Consider the following 16,097-nt stretch of genomic DNA (forward strand, 5'->3'; position numbering starts at 1 on the left):
CTGTCTCCTACCTCTCTGGGAGGCTGTTTAAGATCAGCAGGTGGGTCTGACCAGGCTCCTTTCTGATTACTGCTTCTTCCCTGGTCCCTAGATTATGTGAGATTTTGTGTGCATGCTTTGAGAGCAGAGTCTCTATATCCTGCAGCCCCTGGCTCTCCTGAAAGTAAGCCCCACTGGCCTTCCAAGCTCAACATTCTGGAAGCCCTTCTTCCCATTTCAAGACCCCCAGGCTAGGAAGCCCAATGTGGGCTCATATCCCTCACTCCTTAGGGAGAACCTCTGCAATACTAATTAACTCCTATTTGTGGATTGTCCACCCTGGGGTGTGGGTCTTGATTATACCATGTCTTCAGTTCAGTTCAATCACTCAGTTGTGTCTGACTCTTTGCGACCCCATGGACTGTAGCACACCAGGCCTCCCTGTCCATCACCAACCCCCCGGAGTTTACCCAAACTTGTGTCCCTTGAGTTGGTGATGCCATCCAACCATCTCATCCTCTGTCATCCCCTTCTCTTCCTGCCTTCAATCCTTCCCAGCATCAGGGGCTTTTCCAATGAGTCAGCTCTTTGCATGAGGTGGCCAAAGTATTGGAGTTTCAGCTTCAACATCAGTCCTTCCAATGAACACCCAGGGCTGATCTCCTTTAGGATAGACTGGTTGGATCTCCTTGCAGTCCAAGGGACTCTCAAGAGTCTTCTCCAACACCACAGTTCAAAAGCATCAATTCTTCGGTGCTCAGCTTTCTTTAGAGTCCAACTCTCCCATCTGTACATGACTACTGGAAAAACCATAGCTTTGACTAGACGGACCTTTTTTGGCAAAGTAATGTCTCTGCTTTTTATCATGCTGTCTAGGTTGGTCATAACTTTCCTTCCAGGGAGTAAGTGTCTTTTAATTTCATGGCTGCAGTCACCATCTGCAGTGATTTCAGAGCCCCCCAAAATAAAATCAGCCACTGTTTCCACTGTTTACCCATCTATTTGCCATGAAGTGAAAGTGAAAGTCACTCAGTTGTGTCCAGCTCTTTGCGACCCCATGGACTATACAGTTCATGGAATTCTCCAGGCCAAAATACTGAGTGGGTAGCCTTTCCCTTCTTCAGGGGATCTTCCCAACCCAGGGATTGAACCCAGGTCTCCCGCATGGCAGGCGGATTCTTTACCAGCTGAGCCACCAGGGAAGCCCAAGAATACTGGAGTGGGTAGCCTATCCCTTCTCCAGCGGATCTTTCAAACCCAGGAATCGAACCAGAGTCTCTACAAATCTTCTTGTGCTTCCTTCTTTATTTACTCAGTTGTGGAAGATCCTTTCAGCTAGTCTTCAGTGTTTCACATCAGTATTTGCTCTGTAAGTTGTAATATTGGTGAGCCTGTAAGAGGACATGAGCTCAAGGTCTTCCCAGTCCAACATCTTGGCCAGTTTCCTCAAAGTTGTTAATGAGATACTTCAGAATTAAAAATTTCATACTAAGTCCTCCAGATCTTGTATGTCTGTTATGCATACAGCACATGCCAATCTGGACGCTACACATTTCAAGTGCTCGATACTCATGTGTAGTCAGTGCCTACTGTGTGAGACATCGTATGATTGATGTTTGTAAACGTTCCATATGTGAACCTAACGATGTATATTTTAAATTTTTCCATTAAGAAAAGCTCAATGTGCCCAATTCAGAAAATAATATCTAAAAATATTCCCCCATTTTACTGAATTTTTCTCAAATTACATTTGGAAGTTTTACTAGTTTTTCTTTATATATATAGCTGTTAGATTGTTGCACACAGGTTTATGACTGCTGTGTTTTCTTCATAAAATTTTCTTTTTGATATTTAATTGTGGTAAAACATCCCTAACATAAGATTTACCTGTACCTTCTTAACCATATTTAAGTGTACAGTTTAGTAATGTTAATTATGGTCATATCGTTGTGCAATGAATTTCCATAACTCTTCGACTTGAAAAACTGAAACTCTCTACCCTTTAAATGACATCTCTCCATTTCTCCCACTTCATAGTCCTTGGAAACCACCATTTTACTTTCTGTGTATATGAATTTGAGTACTCTAGATACCTAGTATAAGTGGAATTGTACAGTATTTGTCTTTTTGATACTGGCATATTCACTTGGCATCACGTTCTCTGGATTCATTCATGTTGTCGTATATGTTGTTAGCATTTCTTTCCTTTTTAAGGCTGAAATATATTTCATTGTATAAATTGGGCATAGTTTGCTTATCTGTTTATCTGCCAATGAACATGGTTGGCTTTCACATTTAGGCTATTGGGAATAATGCTGCTGAATATGGATGTACAAATACCTCTTTAAAACTCTGTTTTCAATTCTTTTCTGCATATACTAAGAAGCAGAATGGCTGGATCATCTGCTATTTAAGTTTTTGAAGAGCTGCCATTCTGTTTTGACAGTGGCTTCAACAATTTATATTCCCATCAACAGTACATGAGGGTTCCAATTTTTCCACATTTTTTTCCAAGCCTTGTTTTCTGTTTTGTTTGTTTTTTTTATGATTGCCATCCTAATGGTGTGAGACAACATCTCATTGTAGCTTTGATTTGCATTTCCCTAATGATTTCGTTAAGCATCTTTTCAATGCTTATGGGTTATTTACACATATTCTTTCGAGGAATGTCTAAGTTGTTTGTCCATTTTGAATAAGGTCTTTTTGCTGATGTTGAGTTTCATGAGTTTTCTATATATTCTTGATGTTAATCCTGTATCAAATATATTTGTAAATGTTTACTTCCACTCTATGGTGTGCCTTTTTGGTTTTGGCTTCTCTGGTGGCTCAGATAGTAAAGAATCTGTCTGCAGTGTGGGAGACCAGGGCTTGGTCCCTGGTTTGGAAAGATCCCCTGGGGAAGGGAATGGCAACTCACTCCAGTATTCTTCCCTGGAAAATCTCCTGGACAGAGGAGCCCGGTGGGCTACCATCCATGGGGTCACAAAGAGTCGGACACCACTGAGCAACTAACACAACATGAAGTTCATGCATAAATACTTATATTCTGTATCTTAAGTTTGAATGTATTCTAGCAATTCTGTGTTTTTACTCTGTAGTTAATATTATTTGATGCACACATTTAAAATTTTTTCCTGAAGCTCAATTTTTAATTTTTTATTAGCTATTCTTTGGTGTAATTTCAAGAAATCTTTACCAAATACAATGTTGTGTTGTTTTCTCATATGTCTAGTTAGAAGAGTCTTACAGCTTTGGTCTTACATTTAGATTTTTGATTTTGAGTTGAACTTTTATATGGCATTGGGCTTCCCTGGTGGCTCAGTGGTAAAGAATATGCCTGTCAATGCAGCAGACACAGGTTCAATCTCTGGGTCAAGAATTTCCCTGGAGAAGGAAATGGCAACCCACTCCAGTATTCTTCCCTAGGAAATTCCATGGACAGAAGAGCCTGGTGGGGTTGCAAAAGAGTCCGACACGAATTAGCAATTAAACAAATATAAAATAATATATGGCATTAGTAAGAGTCCAATTTCATTGCTTACATTCAGACACCCAGTTTTCCCAGCACCATTTGTTGAAAAGATGGTCCCTGTTGAATATTGTGCAGCATTGCCCCAAATAACTTGACCATATATGTGAAGTCTATCTCTTTTACTTGAAAAATGTATTTAAAAATTGTTTGAGAGCATTGGTCTGATAGGAGTCACTTCTATTAGAAACCAGAAATGCTTCTAGGTGAATTTTTTGGGTCATATTGCAAATCTCAATGAGATTTGACTGGGCCTACCATTTTATCTATACCGTAATTTGGTGCAAAATCAAGAGTTAGAGTGTTCATTATTCCCAGGCATGATGTTGTATGCCTCTTCATTTATTTTATTCCAGTGTAGATTTAAAGCTCTAACTGGACCAGAGAAAACACCATCAGTTTCCAATCCCCCAAATGCACTGTGTGGCCTTAACTGGCTTAGTATATGTGTTACTTTGAATGGCAAACATGGGGCAGCTGATCACATTTTTGTTGTTCTGGGGCTGGGAAGCCCAAGAAGTCCTCCCACATCGTCCCCAGGGCAGATGGGACATGGAGATGCCATATCCTGCTGAGCACACACGAGCACAATCTCTGTAGCAGGGCCACCTCCTGGGCCCGAGATGCAAGCAGTTGCACAGGCCCCACCTCAGAAGGGTCCCATACATTCAGGAGCCCCTTTGTTTTGGAGGAATCTATCCTTATCAGGACTCAACCCTGTAACTGACCTCGGAGAAAAATCTGAACATAAACTATAAGATATAATAAAAGCCCAGATTAAGGTGCACCCCAGCCCCTAAACAGAGTAGCAGAAGACTGTCACCTTCAGCATCAGAAGAGGATTCAGAGAGACTGAATGGGGGCGAGGGGACAGCTCCCTGATGTCCTGGGTGTGCAGATCTTCGGGACTGGTGCTCTCTGACCCCACTGTGTCATTGCTAAGTGTTGCCTTGCCCATTGATGCTTTAGATAATAGCAACTCTTATTCCGGGAAGTTGATACAGAGGTTTCAAAACACCACTTCTGTTGTCTTCATCAGGAATTCCATCAGATATTTCCATATACGACAGCTCCTCCAACAGACTCTCCCCCTGAACAGTGGAAGAGGTGTCCCCGTGTGGAAGAGGAACAAACAGACAACCAGGTCCCCTCCTGCTGAGAGAAAGCTGTCTCAGCGATGTTATGTGTTTCCCTGGAAGTGAATAAGGAATGGCTCCTTGTTCACCCACCAATCAGGGGAAAGAGTTTAAAGAGTTCTCAGATAAGGTCACATGCACCAGAGGTTCTGGGTGGGGACTGGGACAGAGGTGACTTCTGAGAGTTCAGTCCAGCCCTGTAGAGCCTGATTAGCAGAGAGGCAGAAGGTGATCAAAGGGAATGTGCCCACACAGCCTTGCTTTGGGAATTGGATGACAAACATTTCAGTGACCTGGAATGCTCCCTACCAGGAGCAGCAGAGTCAGAGGAGGTTTTCCAAAATAAGAGGGGAATGGACTTTCCCGGGGTGGAATCGGAGATGATGAAACCCAGGCGTGGACTTATCCTGTAATGATTAATGTATGGATGACAAACTGCCTTCCAATGCCATGCCATTTTGCTTAAGTGACTTGATGATAAGATAAAGGTAACAAATAAAAGCGGCGTAGCCCGACCGGAGACTCAGTAGCTTCTGGTTTGGTTAGAGATGGCCCTGGGACTGCAGCTTCCATGGCAAGTGCTGCCTGGACTCCTGCTCTGTCTCTGTGTCGGGCGATGGACTAAGTCTGGGAACATGCTGGTGGTCCCCATGGAGGGCAACCACTTGCTTAGCATGAGACCACCGAGCAGTGGTGATTCCTCTGCAGGTGAATATACACACCGAGGCAGAGCGCTTTTTCACCACGAAAATCTATTCCCAACACACAGGAAGAATATGATTCTCTCATGAGGGGGTCATGTTCATCTGCTTTTTGAAAGAGGATGTTTGCTAGCCCTGTTTCTGGGAGCTATGGTGTCTGTAACGACTGTTTGTTTGCTCTCTGTACGGTCTTTTGAGGCACTGTTGTATTCCAAGGACCTGATCAGACAGTCGAATACCAGTCCCTTTGATGCAGTTTTAAGGGACCCTATGTACCCTGGGGGGGCTGTCTTGCCGATCCAGTTCACAGCAACAACTGTTTCGCTGTATCTCACTTGCCCACTGTTTGTTGAACTAGTGGTAGGCAAGGCGCGAGCTAAGAGGCTGGAATAAGACTCAAGGAGCCATGGAAACTGCAGACGCGTTTCTTCTCTCCTGGCTGGCACAGCAGCTGTAGAGGCAGACACGCTATATTCTCTCCTCTCGTGGCTGACCCCACGGACACAGCTGTGAGGTAGCAGTAATGCCGCAGCTCTTTAGGTGGAGCTCAGACAGGAACACCGCACAAAGTAGCCGGGGACCAAGCAAGGACCTCCTGAGGCACATGCGCAGTGCTAGACAACGCTCTCAGCTGTCCAGTTCCATTCAGTCGCTCAGTCCTGTCCGACTCTTTGTGACCCCACGGACTGCAGCACGCCAGGCCTCCCTGTCCATCACCAACTCCCAGAGCTTACTCAAACTCGTGTCCATCAGGTCGGTGATGCCATCCAACCATCTCATCTTCTGTCGTCCCCTTCTCTTCCTGCTTTCAATCTTTCCCAGCATCAGGGTCTTTTTCAATGAGTTGGTTCTTCACATCAGGTGGCCAAAGTATTGGAGTTTCAGCTTCAGCATCAGTCCTTCCTGAACGTGCCACCCTGGTTGATTTGCTATCTTCCCCACAGGGGCTGGCTAAGTACCTGTTGATTTCTGCTGTATTTATTTATTGTGTTCCCTCTGTGTGACTTAGATTTTGAGGGTATGCATGCCCAAACCTTTTCTCTTCTGTTCCTAAGTTGTTAATAGTGAATTCAGACCACATGACATTCTTCCAAAGGGTCAAGAACATGCTCTACCCTCTGAGCCTGAAGTACATTTGCCAGGTTTCTTTCACCCCTTATGCATGTATGGCCTCTGAGCTTCTTCAGAGAGAGGTGTCACTGGGGGAAATTCTTGCCTCTGGATCCATGTGGCTGTTCAGAGGAGACTTTGTGATGGATTACCTGCAGCCAATCATGCCCAACATGGTGTTCATTGGGGGTATCAACTGTGCCAACAGGAAACCGTTATCTCAGGTCTGTATTGCTGCTTTTATTTAATCAGCCTTCCAAGTGGGACATATGTTTTTTTAATTAATTATTTTTTTTGCCATGCTGCAATGCTTGTGGGATCCTAGTTCCTCAACCAGGGATTGAACCTGGACCCTTGGCAACGATGGCTTAAGTCCTAACCACTGGCTTGCCTGGGAGTTCCCAAGTGAAACATACTTTTTATAAATATCTTCCTTCCAGGTGCTTAATATATATTGATCTTTCTAAAAGTTCCTGCCTCTCATTCTCCTTCTAACAGTCTCTGTTTTGGTGAATTGTTAAAGTGCCTGCAGTAGTGTAGTAAAGGTTTTGATGGTCTTTGAGAGGAGTGACAGTCAGGGATGAGGGTCTGTAATAGGACTGATAAGTGATGGTGTTTGTTATTCAACCGTGATTGCTCTTTTGTTGACGGCACTGCTGTAACCATTGTCCGATTTTATCCAGCTGAGTAGGAGCACGTTTGTTGAGCTGAGAATCCATCCATCAGGAGTTTTTGCCTGAGGGTGTTCAATAGAAGGAGGAAAGAATGGCAGATGGCATTTGTTGAACTGATAGTGGTTTTGTCTTGGAAAGGATTGTGGTTGCAGGAGACTTAAATACCAAAAGGAATCTGAAATTTCAGAGAGGTAGAAAAAGTGGAAGTGAGATAATACCGGAGAGGGAAGTCGGGGTCTCCGTGATCAGAGAAAGGAATAATCGAGTCCAACTTTTCAGAGATGGAGCTGTGCTGACCGGAAGTCTTCTGACCAGGACTTGGTGTCTGGAGTAAAATGTGGTGATGTACGGGGTTGGATTGCGTGTCATGTAGGTCTTCAAGGTGGGACACTGAGGTCATCAAAGGGTAGTGGTGGGGGCTGAAAGGAGGTAAGCAGAGCCTATGAATGCAGTGAAGGTGGGGGCAATGATGCTGAGTACTGAGTCTCAAAGTGGGAAGATTTGCCCACATCACCAAATCTGCCCCAGCCCTGACCACTCCACCCCAAGTTTCCATGATGGGAACTATGGCTTTCCTCACAGTTTCACAGTCTTCTCATGTTAACCCTGAATATTTGGATTTAATTGAAATAGGACTCTTGGGGACAGGATTTGTTTCTTAATCCACTGAGTTAGCCATTTTTTTTTTTTTTTTTTTTTGCTGACTTGTGTCTCATGTACTTAATTTATATTAACTTCCATGACTTTAGGTCTCTTATAGCTTTTGTATTCTTCAATTGTGGGAGATCTTTTTATTGCTGATTCAATTTCATTACTGCTAATTGGTTTGTTAATATTTTCTATTTCTTCCTGGTTCAGTCTTGGGATGTGGTCCATTTCTAAGAATCTGTCCATGTCTTCTAATTGTTCATTTTATTGGCATATAACTGTTCACAGTTATCTCTTACGATCCTTTACATGTTTTGTGTGTTTGTTGTGACTTCACCTTTCTCATTTGGCTTTTATTTACCTGGACTTTCTTTCTTCTTGATGACTCTGACTGAAAGTTTACCAACTTTATTTTTTCAAAGAGTCAGTTCTTTGTTTCATTGATCTTTTAAATTTCTGGCTTAAGCTTTATGATTTTTTTCTTTATACTACCTTTGGGTTTTGGTTATTCTTTTCAGTTACTTTGGGTGTAAGTTTAGGTTATTTCAGATTTTTCTTATTTCATGAGCTGTGCTTGTATGCCTAAAAACATTCCTTTTAGAACTACTTTTACTGTTTCCCATAGATTTTGGATTATCATGCTTTCATTTTTACTTGTCTTGAGGAATTTGTTTAATTTCCTCTTTAATTTCTTCAATGACCCATTGACTGTAACACATTGTTTTGCCTCCGTGTGTTTTTGCAGCTTTTTTTGTAGTTGAGTTTTGGTTTCATAACATCATGGTTGGAAAAAGTGTTTGATACGATTTCAGTATTCTTAAGTTTATTAACACTTGATTTGTGACCACACATGTGATTTATCAAGACAGATATACCATGTACACTTGAAAAGAATGTGTATTTTGCTGCTTTTGGATGGAATGTTCTATGTGTATCTATTAAGCCTAACTGGTGTAATGTGTTGTTTAGCACCAGTGTTTCCTTACTGGTTTTCTGTCTGAATGATATGTCCGTTGATGTATGTGGGATTTTAAATCACCCTAATATTGTTGTTTACTGTCAACTTGTCTTTTTAAGTCTGCTAATACTTGCTATTTGTATTTAAGTGCTTCTATGTTGGGGCCACATATGTCTACATATATATCTAATGGTGGCCCACTGGTAGGTTAATTTGGGTCCTGGAGTCCCTGTCTGTAGAGCCCAAGTTTCCTGGAGCTGGTGTCAGTCTGCTGGAGGGTGGGGTGAGGTCCGAGGGTGTCCTGGGCTAGTGCTGGTGCACCGGTAGGTGAGTCCAGGTCCTTGGCACTCTGGTGCACAGGGCCTGGTCCTGGGCCTTCTGGTGGATGGGGCCAGGTCCCAGGTGGCCTGTTGCTCAGAGGGTTAACGCAGCTGGCCTACTAGTGGATGACTCTGTCTCCACTCAACTAGCTACTTGACCTGGAGTATCCTAGTTCTAGTGCTGACAAACTGATGGCTGAGACTGTGTCCCGATGTTAATCAGGTAGAAGGATGATCCAAATAGCACTTGCTGGCACAGTATCATTGTGGTAGAATGAAACTCTCCAAAATTGCTGCTGCTCATGTCTATATCCCAGAATGATCTCTTTTTGTCTTTTGCTTTTCTGGGAGATTCTTCAATATCAGCAGGTGGGTCTGACCCAGGTTCCTTTTAGATTACTTCTTCTTCCCTGTGTCCTAAAGTGTGTGAGATTTTGCGTGCACCGTCTGAGAGTGATGGAGAAGGAAATGGCAACCCACTCCAGTCCTCTTGCCTGGAGTCCCGTGGACGGTGGAGCCTGGTAGCCTGCAGTCCATGGGGTCGCAAAGGGTTGGACACGACTGAGTGACTTCACTTCACTCGCTTCACTCACTTCATACTTTATCACTGGAGAAGGAGATGGCAACCCACTCCAGTGTTCTTGCCCGGAGAGTCCCATGGACAGAGGAGCCTGGCTGGCTGTGGTCCATGGGGTCGCGGAGTCGGACACGACTGTGGTGACTAAACACTCATGCATTTGAGAGGGGAGTCTCTATGTCCTATGGCTCCTGGCTCTCCGGAAAGGAAGCCCCGCTGACCTTCCAAACCCAACATTCTGGAAGCTCCTCTTCCTGGTTATGGACCCCGAGGCTGGGACCCCAATGTGGGGTCATATCCCTCACTTCTTAGGGAGAAGGTCTGCGATTGTAATTATCCCGCAGTTGTGGACTGTTTGCCCAGAGGTATGGGTCTCGATTATACCATGTCTCCACCTCTCCTACATATCTTGTCATTCCTTCTTTACATATTTAGTTGTGAAAGATTCTTTCAGCTAGTCTTCAGGTCTTTCTTGTCAATGTTTATTCTATAAATTGTAATATTGGTGTGCCTGAGGGAGGAAGTGATCTCAAGGACTTCCCAGTCTGATACCTTGGCCGCTTTTGTCAGTGTAAATTAATTAATGAGATACTTCACATTTTAAAATTTCATACTAAGTCTTCAAAATCTGGTGTTAGTTTAACCTACAGACATATCAATTTAGACTCTGAGCATTTCAAGTGCTCAATAGTCATGTGTAGCTAGTGGCTGCCATAATAGCACATGATCAACATTTGTGAACATCACATAGATAAACCAAAAGACGTACATTTTCACTTTTTGTTAAAAAACTCAACATCCATAATTCTGAAAATGATATCTTAAAATATTTCTTAATTTAACTGAATTTTTCTCAATTTATGTTTAGAATTTTTAATAGTTTTTACTTTAAAAATATGGCTACTAGATTGGCACACAAAGTTTCGACTGTTGTGTTTTATTCATAACGTTTGCCTTTCCAAAATGTTTAATTGTGGCACAATACCCCAACATGATTTACTATCTTGACCATTGTATGTGTACAGTTTAGTAGTGTTAATTATACTCACATTACTGTGCAGCCAAGCTCCAGAATGCTTCATTATGAAAAACTGAAACTCTGTACCCCTTAAATATCTCCCCATTTCCCCCACTCCGTAGTTCCTGGGAACCACCATTTTACCTTCTGTCTCTATGAATTTGAGTACTCTATGTTCCTCATATTAGTGGAATCGTACAGTATTTTTCTTTTCGATACTTAGTATTTCACTTAGCAGGCTGGCCTCCATGTTTATGCATGTTGTGTATATGCTGTTCAAATTTCCTTTCTTTTTAAGACTGAATAATAATCCATTGTACAGACAGACCACAGTTTGCTTATCTGTTCATCTGCCAGTGAACATGAGTTGCTTTCATCTTCTGGGTATTGTGAATAATGCTGCTATGAACACAGGTGTACAAATATGTCTTTGAGATTCCGCTTTCAATTCTTTTGGGTATATACGCACAAGTGCAATGGTTGAATCATCTGGGTTTTTTTTTTTTCCAATTTTTTGAGGAACTTCTATCCTGTTTTCCACAGTGACGACACCATTTTATATTCCCAGAAACAGTACATGAGGGGTTCAATTTCTTCACATACTCTCCAAGGCTTATTATCTTTTTTCTTTCTTTTATTTTTAATGATAGCTATCCTAACAGGTGTGACCCGACATCTTGTTGAAGTTTTGACTTTCATTTCCCTAATGATTAGTGATGTTGAGCATCTTTCATTGCTCATTGGTCATTTGCACATATGACCAATGTCTAAGTCCTTTGTCCATTTTTGAGTCAGGTCTTTTGTTGTTGAGTTATAGGAGTTCTCTGTATATTCTGGATATTAATCCCTTATCAGATATATTTCGTGTCCGACTCTTTGTGACCCCATAGACTATACAGTCCATGGAATTCTCTAGGCCAGAATACTGGAGTGGGTAGCTTTTCCCTTCTCCAAGGGATCTTCCCAACACAGGGATTGAACATAAATATTTTCTTCCATTCTATGGTTTGCCTTTTTACTCTGCTGATAATATCTTTTGATGCACACATTTAAAATCTTTTCATGAAGTCTAATTTGTGAATTTTTCATTAAGTATACTTTGGCATAATTTTCAAGAAATCTTTGTGAAATGCAATGTTCTGAAGTTTTGTCCTATGTCTTCTTTAAAGAGGTTTATAGGTTTAGGTCTTACATTTATGTCTTTGATCCATTTTGAGTTGAACTTTTATATGGCATTTGTAAGAGTCCAAATTCATTGTTTACATTTGGACATCCAGTTTCCCCAGCACCATTTCCTGAAAGGACTGTCCCTTTTGAATAATCTTTGTACCCTTGCCAAAAATAACTTGACCATATATGTGTAGTCTGTCTCTTTTAATTTGAAAATTTTATTTAAAAGTTGTGTGGCAAATATGTGTAGGAATATTGGTATGATAGGAACTACTCATATCAGAAGCCAGAAATGCTTTTTGTTGTTGTTGTTTAGAGCTAAGTTGTGTCTGACTCTTTAGTGACTCCAAAGACGGTAGCCCACCAGGCTCCTCTGTCCATGGGATTTCCCAGGCAAGAATACTGGAGTGGGTAGCCATTCCCTTCCCCAGGGGATCTTCCTGACCCCAGGAACCTGGGTCTCCTGCATTGCAGGTAGATTCTTTACCGTTTGAGCTACCAGAGAAATGCTTTTGGCTGAATTTAAAAATATATATTTTTTTGTTCATAATACAACTCCTAGTGATATTTTGCTCAATCTGCCATTACATCTATACCTTAATTTAGGGGCAAAATCAAGAGTGTCAGAGTGTTAAATCTCCCTATGCATGAGGCCGTATACATCTTCAATTATTTTATTCTAGTCTAGATGTATATGTCTAACTGTAGCAGAGAAAACACCACACTCCTTACCAATCCTGTCACTGTGTACCCTTACTTGGCTCACAGTATCCATGTAGTTTGAGTGGCAAACACGGGGCAGCTGATCACAGTGAAGGAAGCCAGAAAGTTGTCCTGGAATCTTTATGACATGCGGTTAGAGCTGGACAATTAACAGGGGTCACTGAGTTCTTACCAGAGCGAAGGTAATCCAACCCTGTTTACCTGCTGTTTGTGCCACCAGATAAGGTGCCTCTAGATTCACTGGTGGCAGCAAAACAAAATAGCAGCTTCTCTTGCTAAGGATGCTGACAGGAGCTTCAACAGCAGCAGCAAACCTGAATACCCAGCTTCTCAGCCACCTTTTTTCCTTCCCTTCAATGTATTTATACTCTGAAAGTAGACATAAGTAGCCTTGATCCTACAGACTCATGGAATTCTTCATGGCTGTATATAGAAGTGAATGAAGGGAAGATGATAGGATAAAACCCGAGAGCAAAGGATGGAAACTGAGCCTTAGGGAAATCATGCAGTTACAGAGCTGGGACAGAAAGAAGATCCAGAAAAAGAGAGCATAGATGTTGCCGTTGGGGCTCCAGCAAAACCTTGGACCCACAGACTCCAAGGATGGTTAAAGTAAAGGTCCTAGGCACAGTGACAACCTGTGTGACTCAGGAGGTGTCTTGGTGCACACTCATTTGCTCAGGACAGGAATCTGTTATGTACATGCATCCCTAATGGGGATGAGTTTCTCCCAAAGGGAAGCGTCAGCCTGGCCATCATGTGGCCCAGAACAGGATGTCCTTATGGCCAAAGCCACAGTTGCAGAAGAGGGTGCTCAGTGAGAGAGGGAGCTGGGTGGCTCAGGGAGTGCTCCTCATCATCCCAGATGCAGAAGGGACTCTGTGATGTCAGTGTCTTCTGAGCATGCATGGGCAACAGTCTGTATCAGGGCCGACATCACAGACAGGTGACCCAAGCAACTGCGTAAGGTCCCACCAACTCTGGAGCCCATCAGCTTTAGAGGAATCCATGCACATTAGGACTTAGGTCTGTAACTGACCTTAGAGAAAAATCTGAACATAAACTATAAGATGCAGTAAAGGCCCAGATAAATAAAGGCCCCAGTCCTTAAATAGAGTAGCGAAAGATTGGCACCTTTAGCAGCCTAAAAGGAATTCAGAGACTCTCCTGTGGGGCCAGGGGATGGCTCCCTCCTGTCCTATGGTGTGTAGATCTTGGGGGATGGCCCTCTCTGACTCCACTGTGTCATCACTAAGGGTCACCTTGCTCACTGACACTTTAGATAGCAGCAATTCTTATTCCATGAAGTGCAAACAGAATTAACCAACACTTCAGCTCTCTTCCTCAAGGATTCCTCCAGATATTTGAATGTCTGACAGCTGCTCCAACAGACTCTTCCCTGAGCATTGCAAGAGGTGTCCCAGTGTTGAACAGGAAAAAATGACAGTGAGCATACCCTACCCGCTAAGAGAAATCTGTCATAGCAATGTTATGTATTAATATCTTCCTGGCTGTGCTCTGAGTTCACCCATGAATGCGGAGAAAGAGTTTAAAGAGTTCTCAGATAAGGTCACATGCAGCAGAGGTTCTGGGTGGGGACTGGCCCATAGGTGACTCCTCAGAGTTCAGTCCAGCCCCAGAGAACATGGTTAGCAGAGAGGCAGGAGGTGACCAAGAGAATGGGCAGGCACCGCCTTGCTTTGGGTCTTGGATGAAGAACAAGAGAGTGAACTAGAATGCTCCCCAGAGGAAGCAGCAGGTCAGAGGAGTTTTTCCAAGATAAGGGGGAGTGATCTTTCTTTGAGTGAAACCAGAGGTGATGAAACATGGGCATAGATTTATCCTGTAATGATTAATGTTTGGAGGGCACACTGCCTTCCAATGACACGCCATTTTGCTCAAGTGACTTGATCATAAGATAAACCAAACAAATATAGGAGGCAAGACCTGATCAGAAAGTCAGTTTCTTCTGGTTTGTGTGGAGATGGCCCTGGGACTGCAGCTTCGGTGGCAGGTGCTGGCTGGACTCCTGCTCTGTCTGTGCATTGGGCGATGGGCCGAGGCTGGGAAGGTGCTGGTGGTCCCCATGGAGGGCAGCCACTGGCTCAGCATGCGGGAGGCCGTGCGGGAGCTCCACGCCAGAGGTCACCAAGCAGTGGTCCTGTCTCCGGAGGTCAATGTGCACATCAAGGCAGAGGACTTTTTCACCATGAAAACCTACGCCATTCCATACACCCAGGACGATTTTGATTACTTCCTGACGGGCAGTTTTAATATGTTATTTGAAAGAGTACATTTTCTAACACTGTTTTGGAAAACTATGACAGCTACAAAAAATGCATCTGTGGTCTTTGCAAGGTCTTGTGAGGCACTGTTGTATAACAAGGACCTGATCAGAGACCTGAACGCCAGTTCCTTTGATGTGGTTCTAACAGACCCTGTTTATCCCTGCGGGGCAGTGCTGGCCAAGTACCTGTCCATTCCTGCTGTGTTTTTCTTGCGTTTCCTTCCCTGTGACTTAGATGTTGAGGCCACAGCATGCCCAAACCCTCTCTCTTATGTTCCTAAGTTGTTAACAAGGAATTCAGACCACATGACATTCTTCCAGAGGGTCAAGAACTTGCTCTACCCTCTGAGCCTAAAGTACCTTTGCCATTTTTCTTTCACTCCTTATGCACGTATGGCCTCTGAGCTTCTTCAGAGAGACGTGTCACTGGGGGAGATTCTTGGCTCTGCATCCCTGTGGCTGTTCAGAGGAGACTTTGTGATGGAGTATCCACGGCCAATCATGCCCAACATGGTGTTCATTGGGGGTTTCAACTGTGGCAACAGGAAACCATTATCTCAGGTCGGTATTGCTGCTTTTGTTCAATCAGTGTTCCAGGTGGAACACATTATCTTCAATGAAAAAGTTAAAAAAATTTTTATGTCATCCTTCACATCTTATGGGATCCTAGTTCACCCACCAGAGATTTAACCCAAGCCCTTGGCAGTAAACGCTTAGAGTCTTAACCACTGGACAACCAGGAAATTCCCAAGTGAAATATAATTTTAGAAAACAACTTACTTCCAGATTCTTTCTTATCTACTGATCTTTCTAAAGAGTCTAACCTTCAAATTCCTTCTATCAGTCTTTGGTGAGATAAGTTGTTAAAGTGCCTCCAGTAGTGTAGTAAAAGTTTGTGATGGTCTTTGAGAAGGCTTCCCTGTTAGTTCAACTGGTAAAGAATCCACCTGCAATGCAGGAGACTCCAGCTTGATTCCTGAGTCAGGAAGATCCAATGGAGAAGGGATAGGCTACCCACTCTAGTATTCTGGGGCTTCCCTGGTGGATCAGATGGTAAAGAATCTGCCTGCAATGTGGGAGACCCGGGTTTGATCCCTGGGTTGGGAATACCCTCTGGAGAAGGGAATGGCTACTCACTTCAGTATTCTGGCCTGGAAATGTCCATGGACAGGCTATAGGCTATAGTCCTGATAGGCGACAGTCCATGGAGTGCAAAGAGTTGGACATGACTGAACAAATTTCACTTTCCTTTCACTTTGAGAGGAAT

At 43.2% G+C, this 16,097-nt stretch overlaps 2 pseudogenes; both read left to right on the forward strand.

The window, feature by feature from the left end:
- Nucleotides 1-5,192: 5,192 nt before the first annotated feature.
- Nucleotides 5,193-6,703, forward strand: LOC145505312 (UDP-glucuronosyltransferase 1A3 pseudogene; annotated as a pseudogene).
- A 7,824-nt stretch (nt 6,704-14,527) lies between these two features.
- Nucleotides 14,528-15,520, forward strand: LOC145505313 (UDP-glucuronosyltransferase 1A3 pseudogene; annotated as a pseudogene).
- The last annotated feature ends 577 nt before the right edge of the window (nt 15,521-16,097 follow it).

The sequence above is a fragment of the Giraffa tippelskirchi genome, chromosome 5 (assembly GCF_054371585.1).
Source record: "Giraffa tippelskirchi isolate mGirTip1 chromosome 5, T2T-mGirTip1v1.2.pri, whole genome shotgun sequence".
Classification (NCBI taxonomy): domain Eukaryota; kingdom Metazoa; phylum Chordata; class Mammalia; order Artiodactyla; family Giraffidae; genus Giraffa; species Giraffa tippelskirchi.